We start from the raw sequence: 15,305 nt of genomic DNA, 5'->3' as shown, positions 1-15,305 counted from the left end.
ATAGGTGAACCGGAGTATCAGGGTGAAAGAAATAATGCCCATTTGTTTCCGCCTCTGCCGGAGATCGAACCAAGAACCTTAGGACTACAAATACCGAGCCCTGTCCACTCAGCCTTCAGGCCCCTTAGTGGTAGTGGAAAGTATTAGAGAGGCACATAATGGGCTCAGGGACTGAACCTCACAATTCATTTAGCTAAGCAAGTTAATGAGTTGGTTACAAAATTCAAGGCACATTGTCACAACAACAATGGGCTAGAGATCTACCAAAATGTAAAAAGTTCTGTACTATGTAAGTTTTAGGATTAGTGTTTTTTTTTTTATTCAAACTGAGTTTTAGAGGTGTCATTGTATTATCAAGGACAAGATAACCAATTTAATAATGAGCAGAAACCATTGACATTGAAGAAGCTGACAACACAACTTTGTTTTTTGGCGCGGTCCATAGAATTACCCAAATCAGCCCAAAACTACACAAATCGTCCTAGCATTACGTAAGTAATGAAGAAATATGGTATATTTACTTACTATAATGTTGGTGCTACACGTAGAACATGATCAAACCTATTTTTACTCTGAAATAATCTAATTTCATAACGAAATGAGACGTAAATATGCGAGAGGTGACGCCATAGGAAGTCGACGGTCCAAGCGACAATTGTGTGGAGCGACTTATCCAAGATATATGGTCGCTTGGAGAGTGTTTGCTGCCATATCAGCCTCCTGTACACAGTGATCCAGTCCTTTTCGTTCATTGAACACCGAACCCTACACGCCCTCTGATATATTGCTTAATTAACAAATATTCACAAATAAAGATTATATTTGTATATGTTATCAGAAAGGCAGATATAAAATAGTTTTTGTGAATCCATCACAGAGATTATACCTTATTAGAGAGGAAAAATATTCATACTTTAAACAAGGCTTCATGGCCGACGCTCTCCTTACCGATATTCGAACCCCAGTTGGAAACAGACCCAACTATAGGATGGGTTAACCCAAGTATCGCGCTTCCAAAAGGGTCGCCCAAGTTGGAAAAGACGAACGCTGAAAGAATATTGTTGAAAACATCTTGATAACTGATTAAACCAAAATTATTTATTAGTCAGAAGAAAGACAGAAACGCGATCTATATGTAAAACCTCTACCAGACAAATATTTTAAGTAAAACCGAAGATATTTGTAGTTGTATAAAAGTGGCAGTTTTCATCGCTCGTCAAACTCGAAAACCGCAGCATTCATCTCAGAACCATGCCTATTTCACGCAGATTCCTTAATAAACGTAAGAGTTTTATACGTCACAAGAAAGACAGATATATAAGCTTCGTTCTAAATACCTTACCATGGGCATATTTAAATTTAAAGCGAAGATACGTGTACTTTTATAATAGCCGAGCTCCGACTCCGAACAGATCGATCGACGGAGCAACTCTCTCTCAGAACAATGCTTATTTCACGTAAATTTGTAAATAATCGTAAATTTGTTATATGCCTCAAGAAAGATAGGAATATAAGGCTCATTTTAAACACTTTATCATAGACATAATTAAAGTTCTAATGAAGATTCATGTATTTTAATAATCGCCGAGCTCCGACCCCCGCATAGACTGAGCGACAGCAACTCTCTCAGAAGAATGTTTATTTTACGTAAATTCGTTAATAAACACAAATGTTTTACGTCTTAAGAAAGATAGAAATATAAGCTTTATTTTAAATACATTACATTAGACATATTTAAAGCTCAAGTGAAGATATATATGTTTTTATAGTGGCGTTCAGTAGCTTTTCGGTCATGGAGTGCAGACGCCTACGCACTTGCCAATATGTTGTGTAATTAACAAAGATACGCTAATAAAGCCTAAAATATTACATGCCTCCAGAAAGACAGAGCTATAATCGTTATTGTGAGTGCAGCAAAGAAAATATATCATGTTGGAGACCAATGATATAGCAATTTTAATTTTAGTTTCGAGTCCCGCCCGGTCGAGAGAGATGGGGCGACTCTTGCCCCATCTATTGGAGATTCTGTCCACTAAAGACCCAAAGCTACTCAAACCTTCCTAGCATTACGTAAGCAATGAAGTAATATGGTATATTTACTCACTATAATGTGGATGCTGGATGCACAAAATGAGAAAACATAATTTTACTCTGAAAAAATATCATTTCATAACAAAATAAGATGTAAATATGTAATATGCCCGAAACGCTGCGCGTGCTAGTGGCTTTACAAGACTGTAATTACCATATTTGTATCCTCACATTCCTTATGTACATTCTTGTATATGCACAAATAAATAAATAAATAAATATCAAAGGAAGTCGATGGTCCAAGCAACAATATCGTGGAGCGACTTATCCAAGATATATTGCTCTCTGGAAAGTGTTTGCTGGCATATCAACCTTCTGTACACAGTGATCCAGTCGTCGAACTTCTCTGCTCAAATTATCGCAAATTTAATTTATGATGTTAACAAGTAGAATGCGTATTTTTAATCAAATCTAACGATATTAACAAGTAGAATGCGTATTTTTAATCAAATCTAACATAACTAGCCAGAAAACGTTAAAGATTATTTAAAAATACATGGAAGTTAAATCAACTCCATAGAACAATATTTTTGTTATAGATACTAATCGTTATTTGTTGGTATGCGTTCGCTACTTAAACTATCATGTACTGTATTTATGTAAAATCTCCCTGTTTCTTCGGACATGGAACACGGAACCTTACACGCTCTCTGATTTACTGTTTAATAGAGATTCACAAATAAGCTTATGATTGTATACGTTATCAAAAAGGCAGTGACAAAGTCAATTTTGCATTTTAATCACAGAGATTAGATTGTAACGGTTCTATTGTTACGTAAAGTATGGTGACAAATAAACACAGACACTAAGATACTATATATATATTTGGTCGAATATACAGAAGTACACTTTGGTGTGAGTTGAGCGCACTGAGCGTCGGTACAGTATCTCGCAAGTGTCTGCTCTAGACCACACTTGAAAGTAGACTCTGGTTAATGTTTGCTATTCTGCTGCTTATATGCGGTGTTGCCCGGGCAACGCCTCACCTCATTCATCTCCAAAGGTTGACAGGAATATTAACAATGCATTTGGAGCGAGTATATTATTGGGATAATCTACTCGCTACAGAACTCCCCCTCCCAGGGGATGAAAGGAAAAATACTTGATCAAGGAACTTAGCTGGTCGGTGAATTTGTAACGGTTCTATTGTTACGTAAAGTATGGTGACAAATAAACACAGACACTAAGATACTATACATATATTTGGTCGTATATACAGAAGTACACAGGTGATACGTTGGTGTGAGTTGAGCGCACTGAGCGTCGGTACAGTATCTCGCAAGTGTCTGCTCTAGACCACACTTGAAAGTAGACTAGTTAATGTTCGCTACACCGCTGCTTATATTGCTCGGGCATCTCACCGTGTTGCCCGGGCAACGCCTCACCTCATTCATCTCCAAAGGTTGACAGGAACATTAACACTATATTTGGAGCGAGTATATTATTGGGATAATCTACTCGCTACAGAACTCCCCCTCCCAGGGGATGAAAGGAAAAATACTTGATCAAGGAACTTAGCTGGTCGGTGAATTGTACGCCCTGCTCGCGTTACATAACCATCAAAGTTAACTTCCTCCTCTTCGCTGATGTCATCTAACTGGGGTCGTAGGGTGGGAGGTCGCACAGGATCGTCCGTCGTCGTAGGATCAGGTTGTGGTGCGGCTGGTAACTGGGGTTGTAGGGTGGGAGGTCGTACAGGATCGTCCGTTGTCGTAGGTGGCGGTGCTGCTGGTAACTGTGGTCGAAAAGTGAACTGCGTAGTCGGCGGATGTGTCTCTGGATTTAGCAGTGTCGAAGCTGTAGTGTCTTGGGTTGATTAGGACTGTACACGCCGAGTACTACATTGTTCACTGTGGAAATTGTAGTCTGGTACTAAAAGATGTAGGCAGTGTGTGGACAAGCTCGGTGTAGCAGGAGAGAAGAAGGTGCATAATTGTTGCGTCCTTGGGTCGCTGGTGGAGCATTTAGATCCGGGGCGGATGGGCTCGGGCACCAGGACATTAGGAGGTAATGTAGGCACGTAGTTAGGACAACGAGGTAATCACTGCTAGAGCTGAATTGTCCTGGAGGCGACGAAGAGTCGGAAACGCAAGCTGTAAGTCCTGTACTGCGCAAAGTGCTTGAGTCGGCAGAGTATCAGAATGCAGTGAACGTGTAGATGAATCTGACGAAAGAGCAGCTTTCGTGGGCGCCCCTGTAGAACAAGCAGTGCCTTGGCAGCGACGGAGAGTCGGCAGGACAGGCTGTAGATCACACATTATGTAGTTACTGATGAAGCTGCCAGATAAGTGAGTAGTGATCGTGGAGCAGCAAGCCGTAGTAGATGAAAATGCAGAGACGATCGCGATGAAAATCATAGCTATGGCGAGGGTGTTGGCAACGTTCCATGACAGGTGGCTGCGGTCCACAGCAAGCAGCAGCAGTGGAGGTCCAGTGAAAGTCCATGTTGTAGTCCATCGTGGCTGGGTATCGTCGAAAAACTTCGTGAAGGTCGAAAATAGCCTCCATCTGCATGAACCAAAATTCTGGCTCATCTGCGTTGTATGCTGGAAACCTGGTAGATAAATCCATGACGAAGATCTAGTTTGTGACTAGGTGTTCTTTTCACTCACTGGGTCACCAATGTAACGGTTCTATTGTTACGTAAAGTATGGTGACAAATAAACACAGACACTAAGATACTATACATATATTTGGTCGTATATACAGAAGTACACAGGTGATACGTTGGTGTGAGTTGAGCGCACTGAGCGTCGGTACAGTATCTCGCAAGTGTCTGCTCTAGACCACACTTGAAAGTAGACTAGTTAATGTTCGCTACACCGCTGCTTATATTGCTCGGGCATCTCACCGTGTTGCCCGGGCAACGCCTCACCTCATTCATCTCCAAAGGTTGACAGGAACATTAACACTATATTTGGAGCGAGTATATTATTGGGATAATCTACTCGCTACAAATTGTACGCCCTGCTCGCGTTACATAACCATCAAGGTTAACTTCCTCCTCTTCGCTGATGTCATCTAACTGGGGTCGCACAGGATCGTCCGTCGTCGTAGGATCAGGTTGTGGTGCGGCTGGTAACTGGGGTTGTAGGGTGGGAGGTCATACAGGATCGTCCGTTGTCGTAGGTGGCGGTGCTGCTGGTAACTGTGGTCGAAAAGTGAACTGCGTAGTCGGCGGATGTGTCTCTGGAGGGATGTCTGGGGCAGCGTCACAGTGTGCTGGTTTAAGGCGATCGATGGAGATGTTTACCCGCTGTCCTCGGCGTTCAATGGTGAAGAACTTCGGTGTTCGAGAAACCACTTTAAATGGTCCTTCGTAAGGTGACTGTAGAGGGCGTCGAACAGCGTCGACTCTTACAAACACGTGTTCAGTTGTGTGGAGCTCATGAGGCACATATGTAGCACGAGTTGTCGGTTGGCGTGGTGGTGTAGGCCGAATGGCCGCCCGTAATTTCTGGACAAAAGTGGGGTCTGGGGGTGATAAGTGGCGTTGGGGTTAAGAATTCGCCCGGAAGCCGCAGGCTAGATCCGTATACTAAGTCTGCTGCCGAGAATCCACTGCCCTCCTTCGTGGCCGAACGGATGCCAAGCAAGACTAATGGAAGGTTGTCGATCCAATCATCAGGGCGTGCTTGAGCTCTTAGGGCAGCTTTTAGTTGTCTATGAAAGCGTTCTACCATTCCGTTCGACTCAGGGTGGTATGCTGTGGTTCGGTTATGTGTGGTGCCGAGGAATTCCATAAGGACGTCAATGAGATAATCCTTTCCTTTAAAACCAAGTCTGGTGCCCTTGAGGAGATACCAACTTTAATTTACAAAAAAGCCTCCAGATCTTTAGCCCCTGCTATTGCTTTGCTCTTCAACAAGTCACTTGAACTCCAAACCTTCCCAGATATTCTAAAAAAAGCGAGAGTAACGCCTGTCCACAAATGTGGTAATCTCACAGATGTTAACAACTACAGACCTATATCTATCCTGCCAAACTTGTCAAAAAATTTTGAAAAACTAATCTATAAGCAGCTTTACTCATATCTAGCCAAACTCAATATACTTAGCCCTTGCCAATATGGCTTCAGACCCAAAAAAAGCACTAACGATGCACTTATTAGTATGCTTAACTCGATTCATACAGCTCTTGATAAAAATGAGTTCTCTGTTGGGTTGTTTGTGGACCTGCGTAAAGCTTTTGACACTGTCAACCACCAAAACCTTCTTCTTAAATTACATCATTATGGAGTCAGAGGACACTCCCTACAATACCTCAAATCCTACCTTACTGACAGGCTCCAATATGTTTCTGTGAATAATACAATTTCTCCCACCCTACCCATCAACATTGGTGTTCCCCAGGGCAGCATACTTGGCCCTCTCCTCTTTCTCATCTACATTAATGACCTTCCAAATGCCTCCCAACACCTCAAACCAATTCTATTTGCTGACGACACAACCTTCATTTACTCCAGTCCTGATCCCCTTGCTCTAAATGCCACAGTAAATACTGAGCTAAATAAAGTCCATCTGTGGCTAACTGCCAACAAACTCACCCTTAACATTCAGATTCAGATTCAGATGTTTATTCAGGTAAGGTATATACATACAAGTGATGTTACATTAATGGATTGATAGATAGATAGAGCTAGTACATACAATGCCTAAAGCCACTATTACGCAATGCGTTTCGGGCAAGAAAAAACATTAATATCTAGAACTTAATACTAATTGAGCATAAAGAATAAAAGATGTTGAGAACAAATACAAATAAAGATAAAAAAAAAAGGGGGAACATGACTGAAAAAGCAGCACAAATACAATAGGTTGACAAACAGTGTTGATTAAAAAAAAGAAAAAAAAAAGAAAATAACAGACATGGGTTGACAATAGAGGAGTGAGGTAGATTACAGGGAATTTATTAGGTAGTGTTTAGTTTTTATCTTAAACTGGTTGAGAGAGGTACAGTCTTTAACATGGTTGGGAAGGTCATTCCACATTCTGGGCCCCTTGATTTGCAGAGCATTTCTAGTTTGATTAAGACGTACTCTAGGAATATCAAAACTGTATTTATTTCTGGTGTGGTGCTCATGGGTTCTGTTACAACCTTCTATGAAGCTTTTAAGATCAGGATTGGCATTATAGTTTAGCGTTTTATATATGTATAATACACATGAGAGAATGTGCAGTGACTTAATATCTAACATATTAAGAGATTTGAGTAGGGGTACCGAGTGATGTCTGGGGCCAGAGTTGGATATTGTTCTAATAGCGGCTTTGTGTTGGGTAATTAGAGGACGTAAGTGATTTTGGGTAGTAGAACCCCAAGCACAAATACCATAGTTGAGATAAGGAAAGATAAGGGAGTAATAGAGAGTCACCAGAGCAGGGCGTGGTACATAATATCTGATCTTAGAAAGAATGCCCACAGTTTTTGAAACTTTTTTTGATATATTTAGAATGTGTCCCTGGAAATTCAGCTTGTGGTCAATGAGAATGCCAAGGAATTTGCCATCTAATTTGTTACAAATTTGGGTATTGTTTATTTTGAGATTTATAAGACTAGAGGATTTATTGCCAAACAGAATATAGAAGGTTTTGTCAATGTTAAGGGTGAGTTTGTTGGCAGTTAGCCAAAGATGGACTTTATTTAGCTCAGTATTTACTGTGGCATTTAGAGCAAGAGGGTCAGGACTGGAGTAAATGAAGGTTGTGTCGTCAGCAAATAGAATTGGTTTGAGGTGTTGGGAGGCATTTGGAAGGTCATTAATGTAGATGAGAAAGAGGAGAGGGCCAAGTATGCTGCCCTGAGGAACACCAATGTTGATGGGTAGGGTGGGAGAAATTGTATTATTCACAGAAACATATTGGAGCCTGTCAGTAAGGTAGGACTCGAGGTATTGTAGGGAGTGTCCTCTGACTCCATAATGATGTAGTTTAAGAAGAAGGTTTTGGTGGTTGACAGTATCAAAAGCTTTACGCAGGTCCACAAATAACCCAACAGGGAGCTCCTTTTTATCAAGAGCTGTATGAATCGAGTTAAGCATACTAATAAGTGCATCGTTAGTGCTTTTTTTGGGTCTGAAGCCATATTGGCAAGGGCTAAGTATATTGAGTTTGGCTAGATATGAGTAAAGCTGCTTGTATATAAGTTTTTCAAAAATTTTTGACAAAACCTTTTATATTCTGTTTGGCAATAAATCCTCTAATCAAATAAATCTCAAAATAAACAATACCCAAATTTGTAACAAATTAGATGGCAAATTCCTTGGCATTCTCATTGACCACAAGCTTAATTTCCAGGGACACATTCTAAACATATCAAAAAAAGTTTCAAAAATTGTGGGCATTCTTTCTAAGATCAGATATTATGTACCACGCCCTGCCCTGGTGACTCTCTATTACTCCCTTATCTATCCATATCTCAACTATGGTATTTGTGCTTGGGGCTCTACTACCCAAAATCACTTACGTCCTCTAATTACTCAACACAAAGCTGCTATTAGGACAATATCCAATTCTGGCCCCAGACATCACTCGGTACCCCTACTTAAATCTCTGAATATGTTAGACATTAAGTCACTGCACATTCTCTCATGTGTATTATACATATATAAAACGCTAAACTATAATGCCAATCCTGATCTCAAAAGCTTCATAGAAGGTTGTATCAGAACCCATGAGCATCACACCAGAAATAAATACAGTTTTGATATTCCTAGAGTACGACTTAATCAAACTAGAAATGCTCTACAAATCAAGGGGCCCAGAATGTGGAATGACCTTCCCAACCATGTTAAAGACTGTACCTCTCTCAACCAGTTTAAGTTAAAAGCGAAGCTATACCTAATAAATTCCCTGTAACCTACCTTACCCTTCTATTGTCAACCAATGTCTGTTTTTTTCTTTAAAGAGCGCTGTTTGTCGACATAATTGTATTTGTGCTGCTTTTTCATCTATGTTTTCATTTCTTGTTTTCATTCTACTCATTATGCTCAATTAGTATTAAGCTTGTCATTTAAGTTTATCATGCCCGAAACGCTTTGCGTAATAGTGGCTTTAGGCATTGTATGTACTAGCTCTACCTATAAGTCAAACAATCCTTGAAAATATTTATTGTATGTATGTACCTTACCTAAATAAAATTGTATTGTATTGTATTGTAAGTTCCTTCCATAGATATGATTCGAACTGTCGTCCTTGGTGATGATGACAGGGGCTGCCAAAACGGGCGACCCATCCAGAGAAGAAAGCCTGGACCACTGACTCAGCTGAGATGTTGATTAATGGGATTGCTTCCGGCCATCTGGAGAATCGATCGATGCAGGTGAGTAGATAAGAATATCCTCTTGCCGACGGTAATGGTCCAACGATGTCTACATGCACCACCTCGAAACGGTAAGAAGGTAACGGAAACTGTTGAAGAGGGCTCTTTGTGTGACGATGTGTTTTCGCTCGCTGGCACTGGAGACATGAGCGAGTCCATCGTCGAACATCGGCATTGATTCCTGGCCATACAACACGCTCCGTTAGTAGTTTCTGGGAAGCACGTACTCCTGGGTGTGCTAGGGAGTGAAATACTGAGAACGTTTTCCAGCGAAATTGGGCAGGAATGTAGGGCCTAAGTGCTCCCGTCCGTGAGGTGTCACAGATTATCCTTCCGCCACCTTCCATGGGAATCTCGATGAACCGGAGAGCTGTGTCAGATGTTCGTAATCGCTGCAGATCAGGGTCTTCCCGTTGGGCCTTACTGATTACACAATAGTCCACCTGAGCTGGGTTTGTCACGACGTGGTTTATGGTGGGTCGAGACAGTGCATCGGCTATGACATTATTAGTTCCTTTGACATGACGGATATCCGAGGTAAATTGGGAAATAAATCCCAGGTGGTTGGCTACTCGAGGAGAGTGAGCATCACCCTTGGCCGCCAGCGCATAAGTGAGAGGTTTGTGGTCTGTGAGGATGTGGAAGTTCCGCCCCTCGAGAAAGTGCCGGAAATGTTGTATGGCTGAGTAGATGGCGAGTAGTTCCCTATCAAAAGTGCTGTACTTCTCTTCAGTGGGTGACAGGCGCGCTGAAAAGAATGCAATTGGGCGCCATTCTCCTTCAACGAACTGTTGTAGTACAGCACCAATTGCTGTGTTTGAAGCGTCGGTAGATAGATTGGTGGGAGCGTCAGACACTGGGTGTGCGAGCAAGGTGAATTCCGCCAGCTTGTGTTTTATGTCGGTGAATGCTGTCTCTGCCTGGGGAGTCCACTCCAACGGAAGACGGTACGTGAGTTTCCGACCACGTAAGAGGTCGTATAAGTGTCGCAAGATGTCCGAACAATGTGGGATGAATCGATGATAAAAATTCACTACACCAAGAAATTCTTGCAACTTCTTTGGAGTAGATGGGCGCGGGAATTCCTTGATTGCCTCGATTTTCTTCTCTAGTGGTTGGACCCCTGCTGCTGACACACGGTGTCCCAAGAAATCCAGCTCTGGAACATGGAAAATACACTTCTCGGAGTTGAGCTGCAAGCCGAAGTTGCGCAGACGGGTGAGAAGGAGTCGGAGATGTAGCAGATGTTCTGTTGGTGATGTACTGGCCACCAGCAGATCGTCAATGTAGGCGTAGCAAAAAGGAAGGTCCTTAACTACTTGGTCGATGAAGCGTTGGAATGTCTGGGCTGCATTCCGTAGACCAAAAGGCATCCGGACGAATTCAAACAGTCCAAAAGGTGTTGTGATCGCTGTTTTCGGAATGTCTGCCGGTTCCACAGGGATCTGGTGAAATGCCCGCACAAGGTCAATTTTCGAAAAAACGGTTGCGTTGCTCAATCCCTGTGAGAAATCCTGGATGTGTGGTATTGGGTAGCGATCCGGCAGAGTGCGAACGTTGAGAGCCCTGTAGTCTCCGCAAGGGCGCCATTCCCCTGGGGCTGTTTTCGGGACCATATGGAGAGGTGAAGCCCATGGACTGTTCGAAGGGCGGATTATTCCCGCCTCCTGTAGCTTATTGAATTCAGCACGTGCTACCGCCAGTCGTTCCGGTGCCAGGCGGCGTGGTCTGGCGAAGGTAGGTGCTCCCGTTGTAGTAATGTGATGCGTAATCGTATGTTGCACCTCTGGTCGAGGGCTGGCGGGTTGGGTCACATCTTTGAATTCATCCAGGAGTGCTTGAAGTTCCGTAGATGCGACTGGGGTGACGATGTTAACTTGTGTAGAGGTACTAGGAGAGGCTCGAAGTACTGCACCTGCGGGATCCACCATAAGTCGATGGTGTTGCAGGAAATCCCATCCAAGAATGGGTTGTTCCACATCCGCTATGAGGAAAGTCCACGTAAAGCAACCCAGAGAGGCGAACTCGAGAACCAGGGCGCGGGTCCCATATGTACGGACGGACGTACCATTGGCGGCTCGTAAGTTCAAACCAGGAGTACGGGTTGGTTTGACCAGTGGGGGAGGCAACACACTAGCTGCTGCACCTGTGTCAACGAGGAAACGGCGTTTGGTTATGACGTCAGATATGTAGAGCAGTGTAGTGTTTGAAATGGCGGGGTCACTGGCCGTTAACAGTCCCCGCCGAAGTAGTTTCCCGACCAGGAACAAGGAGCCCTACAGTTGCGGGCTTGGTGACCGAACTTCTGGTGGTAAGAACAAAGCTCTCCACGATGTTCTCGCTGTCGCCTAGAGACTGATACTGGATTCGCATGGTACGTTTTCCCTGGGTGGAAGAAACGCCGGTTCTGGAGGACGTCGAGTTGTTGGGTGTCTGTAGTCTGCTGCGTATCACTGAGGTGGGACAGCGTAGCGTTATCAGACGTCGTATGAAGCCGGTCTGCCAGTGTAGCCAGCTGGGCTAATGGGGTTACCTTGAGGTGCTTCCGGGGCTTAGCGTCCCCGCGGCCCGGTCGTCGACCAGGCCTCCTGGTTGCTGGACTGATCAACCAGGCTGTTGGACGCCTGGTTGGACGCCGGGTGTCGTCAGCCATACTGAATAGGGCCGGTTGAATGTGTTTTGGACAGAGTTGTATCCACAGTGATCTCACAATCTCGCTGGGGGCTGGGCCAGTTGCAGTATGCATCACATACTGAATATGCCGCAGAAGCTGAGCTGGTGTTTTGTCTGCTAATCTTTTGTCAGTGAGGAGTTGGTCCCTTTGTTGAATGCGGCGTTTCATTGCTGCCTGTAGAAGAGCGGCCTTCAATGCAGTGTACGTCCTGGTGTCCGGTGATGACAGCGGAGGCAGTGTGCATAGCCTCCGAGGGAAGTGTTGGCAGGGTACAGGCATATCAGGCTTTCTCAGTCGAAATTTCGTGAAGGTCGAAAATAGCCTCCATCTGCATGAACCAAAATTCTGGCTCATCTGCGTTGTATGCTGGAAACCTGGTAGATAAATCCATGGCGAAGATCTAGTTTGTGACTAGGTGTTCTTTTTCACTCACTGGGTCACCAATGTAACGGTTCTATTGTTACGTAAAGTATGGTGACAAATAAACACAGACACTAAGATACTATATATATATTTGGTCGAATATACAGAAGTACACAGGTGATACTTTGGTGTGAGTTGAGCGCACTGAGCGTCGGTACAGTATCTCGCAAGTGTCTGCTCTAGACCACACTTGAAAGTAGACTCTGGTTAATGTTTGCTATTCTGCTGCTTATATGCTCGGGCAACACCTCACCGTGTTGCCCGGGCAACGCCTCACCTCATTCATCTCCAAAGGTTGACAGGAATATTAACAATGCATTTGGAGCGAGTATATTATTGGGATAATCTACTCGCTACAGAACTCCCCCTCCCAGGGGATGAAAGGAAAAATACTTGATCAAGGAACTTAGCTGGTCGGTGAATTGTACGCCCTGCTCGCGTTACATAACCATCAAGGTTATGTAACGCTATACATAACCTACCTATAAGTTCATTAAATATTCCCATCTCACAGGATGGTTAGTTATACATGGAATCAGGGGATAAAATACCAGCCTCAATAAAAAAAAAATCAACTGTGACTAACAAGAACACCACTTACGGGCTATTCATGCCCGTGCTACCTTTTGGGTGGCTTAATCCTCATCAATCAATCACAAGAAACAAGGGATCCATCTCCCGTCACGCAGGGTCCAGTCGCACCTCCACAGATCTCCAGTATCATCTATTGATACTGTTAATGGTTCAAGAGAACTACCACTTACGGGCCTACCTCAAGGTAACAATCAGGTGAGAACATAAAATATAAGGCTGATCTATTAGCCTCCGTTAGCAAAATCCGGGTACAGCATAAGAATATCTTCCAATATTCCTAAGTGTATGAAGTAATTACAGAGTTCAAAGTACCTTATACCATTTGGTCTGAAGTCACTTATAGCAGGGCAATCACAGATATAGTGTTGGTGAGTATGTCCCAGCTCTTGTTCACATAGTTTACAATTGGAATATTCACCATTGGGGGCTATTCATTACCTGCAGCCACCTGCGATACATATCGATTTTCTGATCAGGGGGAGAAAGATACTGGCAGTATGGGGCTTTAAATTTATTGAAGATTAAATTCTGCAGAACATGTAAATATATAAAGTAAGTAAATATATAAAGTTTATATTAAAATATATAAAGTAAATATATAAAGTAAGAATTAACAGTAACAATTCCAAGTCCGAGGACTAGATTTAACTTAAAAGGTACACCCGTAGTAAGTATGAGACCTTAGCCTATAGTGACATGGAAACTAATTCTGCAGAAACCTAAAGGTTAACTGGTACTAGAATTAAGGCCGAGTGCAAATGTGTAGTAATTATATAACACTAGGATATAACAGGCAGGACACAAAGAATAACTAATAAGTGAGAGACCACATAACACGTAATGTACCCGGCCAAGAGGCCGTAAAAGACCTAATGAATAAGGAGAAGGGGGTGTGACTACAAGTAGGGCTTACTAGCACCTAGACTGGGCAAAGTATTAGCTGCGGACAGCGGGACACTTGAGGACCGGCGCTGCACCCCCCTTCCCACATGCAGTGGGGAGAAAAGGGGACAACTGTGCAAAGCATGACGGGGGTACAAAGACAGCCGCTTGCAAAGGGGAGGTGGGTGGGCTTTGCGAGGGCAGCGGCGGGGCAGGCGGAGTGAGGGCAGAGCCCCACTGTGCCCCCATATTTATACGGCCCCAGACTGCCCGCGCAACGCCGTGGGACGCGCTGCGCAAATGTTTCTTTCTCCCCCATCAGAAACATCCCCGCTTGCGAAGCAGTGGCCATATCCTAGCCTAATTCTGGCAATTACAATGTCACACTGTCATTGTGACACTAGTGGAAGTTTTATGCTGTCCGTTCATATAATTCTCGATTCTAAACATGTTTACTTAGTTTAGTTCATTAATTATGCACCCCATATATCATCTTGTGGGCGGTAGTGGAAAAGGTTACAGAGGCACATAAACATGTCATAGCTCTTTATACTCTTGCTTTCTGGCTTTTGTGTGTCAGTGACTGCTCTTCTGTCTTCCCTAATTTCCTAAAATATTGCGGCTTTGACAGAAGAGATTGGAATGCCCATATCCCACTCAACTTCAGGCTTATCACATTCAGTTTTAGCTGCCTTGTTTGTGTCATCATGCTGGACAACACCTATATGAGAAGGTATCCATACAAATGAGACTTTGAAACTCCTACTGTTTGCAATAATAATGTTGTTTATAATGGAAGTTACAACTACAACCTTTTGAAGATCAATGCTAATTTTATCTAGATAATGTAATAAACGAAAGTTTTCTATGTCAACAGAAAGGCAGAAATATAAGCTACACTTTAAATACTTGTCATAAATATAACTGAAGTGAAAGCGAAGATATATGCATTTGATACTGTACAGTTTCTTGATGGCTTGCTCTAAGAGTGTGAAGCCCTTCACACCAGCCTATAAATTGTGTAATTTATTTCCATATATGCTATTTAACCTTAAAATCTATATGTCAGAAGGAAGGAAGATGTAGACGTTAATGTGACAACATTTCAAGAAATATCTCTCTCTTTAAAGTTAAATAATACAATCCTATCGCCGGTGTCCGGACACATGAAAGCTACTTAGGTATCAGTGGCCAGGCAGGTGGAGATCACAGGCTGTACAATACTGATAAATTATGTAATTCACAGAGATACGTTGATAAATATTAATGTTTTATATTTTATTAAAAATACAGATATATACTTTGTTTCATACGTTAAATGTAA

Source organism: Procambarus clarkii, chromosome 88 (genome assembly GCF_040958095.1).
Source record: "Procambarus clarkii isolate CNS0578487 chromosome 88, FALCON_Pclarkii_2.0, whole genome shotgun sequence".
Classification (NCBI taxonomy): Eukaryota; Metazoa; Arthropoda; class Malacostraca; order Decapoda; family Cambaridae; genus Procambarus; species Procambarus clarkii.
This window is presented reverse-complemented; position numbering follows the sequence as displayed.